This window comes from Sapajus apella, unplaced genomic scaffold, assembly GCF_009761245.1.
Source record: "Sapajus apella isolate SASKATOON/1434 unplaced genomic scaffold, GSC_monkey_1.0 scaffold1, whole genome shotgun sequence".
NCBI lineage: Eukaryota > Metazoa > Chordata > Mammalia > Primates > Cebidae > Sapajus > Sapajus apella.
The window spans coordinates 38,124,383-38,127,997 of NW_022436941.1; the positions used below are offsets into that span (position 1 = coordinate 38,124,383).

Sequence of the window (3,615 nt, forward strand, 5' to 3'; positions counted from 1 at the left end):
TATTCTTTGTAGCTATTATACGTGGGTTTCTTTTCTTGATTTATTTTTCAGATTGTTTACCATTGGTGTATATAAATGCTGCTGATTTTTGTATGTTTATTTTGTATCCTACAACTTTATTATATTTGTTAATCAGTTCTAACTTTTTTTGGTGGTATCTTTAGATTTTTCTAAATGTAAAGTCACATCACCTGTAAATAAGTCTAACTTGACTTCTTTCCTTCCAACCTGGATGCCCTTTGTTTCTTTTTTTTTTTTTCCTAATTGTTCAGGCCAGGAATTTCATTATTAAGTAAAAGTGGTAAAAATGGATATTCTTGTTTTGTATCAGATCTTAGTGGAAAGGCTTTCAGTATTTACCTGTTTAGTATGATGTTGGCTGTGGGTTTTTCATATATGGATTTTATTATTTTGAAGTTTCTCCCTCTATACCCAGTTTGAGGGCTTTTTTGTTTAACCACAAAGAGGTGTTGAATTTTATTGAATGCTTTTTCAGCATCTATTGAAATAATTATATGGTTTTTCTTCTTGGTTCTGTTAATGTAATATATCACATTTTTGAGTTGCATATGTTGAACCATCCTTTCATCCCTAAGATAAATCCCACTTGGTAAAGATAATAATCTTTTAAAGGTATTGTTGAATTCAGTTTTCTAAGATTTTGTTGAGGAGTTTTACATATATGTTCACCAGTGCTATTGGCCTGCAGTTATCTTTGTGTGTGTGTGTATGTTTGTCTGGTTTTGGTATCAGCATAGTGTTGGCCTGTAGAATGAGTTTGGAAGTATTCTCTCCTATTCAATATTTTTGAAGGGTTTGTTTAGAATTTGTGTTAGGAGCCGCCACTTCCGAGAGCGCCCGCAGCCCGCGTGCCGCCCAGCCAGCTGCCAGAATGCCGAGCTGGGGAGGAAGCAAGAAATGTGGGGTGTGTCAGAAGACAGTTTACTTTGCTGAAGAGGTTCGGTGCGAAGGCAACAGCTTCCATAAATCCTGCTTCCTGTGCATGGTCTGCAAGAAGAATCTGGACAGCACCACTGTGGCCGTGCACGGCGAGGAGATCTACTGCAAGTCCTGCTACAGCAAGAAGTATGGGCCCAAAGGCAATGGCTATGGGCAGGGCACGGGCACCCTGAGCACTGACAAGGGCGAGTTGCTGGGCATCAAGCATGAGGAAGGCCCTGGCCACAGGCCCACCACCAACCCCAATGCATCCAAATTTGCCCAGAAGATTGGTGGCTCCGAGCGCTGCCCCCGATGCAGCCAGGCAGTCTATGCTGCGGAGAAGGTGATTGGTGCTGGGAAGTCCTGGCATAAGTCCTGCTTCCGATGTGCCAAGTGTGGCAAAGGCCTTCAGTCAACCACCCTGGCCGACAAGGATGGCGAGATTTACTGCAAAGGATGCTATGCTAAAAACTTCGGGCTCAAGGGCTTTGGTTTTGGGCAAGGAGCTGGGGCCTTGGTCCACTCTGAGTGAGGCCACCGTCACCCACCACGCCCTGTCTACTCCTGCACTTTTCCTCACCATTCCCTCCCCGGCAGCTTTGGAGACCTCCGGAATTATTTCTCTCTCTCGGCCCTGCCACATATCACTAATGGCTTGAACTTGGACATCTGGCTCCCTTTGGTTTGGGGGTCTGCCTGAAGTCCCACGCCACTAAAGGGCTCCCCAGGCCTGGCATCTGACCCCGTCACCAGTAGGAGACCTCAGTGATTTTAGTCTAGGTGACAGCAGGTCCCTCTCCCCACACCTCACCCCACAGAGCTCTGTTCTTAGCCTCTTGCTCTGTGTGTCCATTATCAGCTGGCCAAGACACCCGAGGACACATCTTGGTGCCCAGAGGAGCAGCAGCAACAGGCTGGAGGGAGAGGGAAGCTAGACCAAGATGGGGACGGGGGAGGGCTGGGTTTATTAGATCCCAGAGATTCTCTTCTGTGGGAAAGAGGATGGGCTTCCTAGTGTCCCTCAGAATAAGCCTGAGGAGTCCCAGCTCAGGGAGTCACTGCAGGAGGCAGAGAGGCACGCAGGCAGGGTCCGAGGAGCTCCTGCTTCTCAAGGCCTCTTGCCTTTGAGTCTTTGTGGAACTGATAGCCTCCCACTTGGAGTGGGAGGAGAATAACCCAGGTCTAAGGACTGCTAAATCAGGATGTCGTTTAACCTTCTCAGACATGCTGTTCCCTGCTTGATGGGGGATCCTAATGAAATGCCTGAAACATATGTTGGCATTTATCAGTGGCCCAAATTTTCAGGTAGTTACCCCTGGCCTTAACGCTGGGTCCTGAGGCTGTGGTCAGCTGAGCCCAGGTCAGGGCCCTGTTCTTGCCACACCTGCTTGATCCTCAGATGTGGAGGGAGGTAGGCACAGCCTCGGTCTTCATCCAGACACCCCTTCCCTTTGCCCTGAGACCTCGGACTCTTCCCTTTAACCCAAGACCCTGCCTCTTCCACTCTGCCCTTCTAAGGGGACCCTTCGATCACATCACTCCACCGTTCCTGGCCCCAGGTTAGGAGTAGTGGTGGGAGGAAGGGGAAAGGGCTGGGCCTCGCTGCTCCAGGCGACTGAAAGAACAACAATATTTGAGTGAAAGAACAACACTGAAAAGGCTGCAGGCATGGGCTGTACCCAAGCGAATTTCTCATCTGGTCAATAAAGCTGTTTAGACCAGAAAAAAAAAAAAAAAGAATTTGTGTTAGTTCTTTAAATGCTTGGTAGAATTCGGCAGTGAAGCCATTAGATCCTGGAATTTTCTTTGATGGGAGACTTTTTATTATGGCTTTGATTTTGTTACTCAGTATTGACTTATTGAGGTTTTTCTATTTCTTCATGGTTCAATGTTGACAGATTGTATGTATCCAGGAATTTATTCATTTCTTCTAGGTCTTCTGATTTTTTGGTTATAGATATTTATAATATTAAAAACCACAATTACTTTTGCACCAACTTAATCATCTTTAATGATTATTTGTATTTCTATAATCTCAGCTGTTATGTCTCCTTTTCATTTTTCTTTTTATTATTAGGGCTTCCTCTCTCTTTTATTGTGTTAATTCAGATAAAGGTTTGTTTATTTCATTTACATTTTCAAAAACCAACTCTTCTTTTTATTGTTCTGTATTGTTTTTGCAGTCACAATCTTATTTACTTTTGCTCTGATCTTTATTATTTCTTTCCTTTTACTAATTTTGGTTTGGTTGCTCCTGCTTTCTTAGCTACTTGAGGTACAATATTAGTTTATTATTTGACATCTTCCTGCTTTTCTGATGTAGATGCTTATTGCTATAAACTTCCTTCCTAGTACTGCTATTGCTGTGTTCCATACATTTTGGTATGTTGTGGTTACATTTTTATTTGTTTCAAGCAAGTTTTTTCTTTTTAATTTCTTCATGGATTTATTGGTCATTCAGGGGCATATTTAATCTTCATGTGTTTGTATATTTTCTCTTTTTATTTATTTCTACTTTTAGTCCATTATGGTCAAAAAAGATACTTGAGAGAGGGTGGAGCAGGATAGTCAAATAGAAGGCTTCACTGACTGTTCCCCAGGAAAAACATCTTCAAAAGAACCAAAAATCAGGTGAACACTCACAGTTCCTGGTTGTAATTTAATACACTGAAA

At 43.4% G+C, this 3,615-nt stretch overlaps 1 pseudogene across 1 annotated transcript; it reads left to right on the forward strand.

Annotated features, from left to right (window-relative positions):
• The first annotated feature begins 840 nt into the window (after positions 1 to 840).
• Positions 841 to 2,679, forward strand: LOC116549743 (annotated as a pseudogene). Its single transcript, XR_004268040.1, has one exon. The product of XR_004268040.1 is annotated as a cysteine and glycine-rich protein 1 pseudogene (transcript).
• Positions 2,680 to 3,615: the final 936 nt, after the last annotated feature.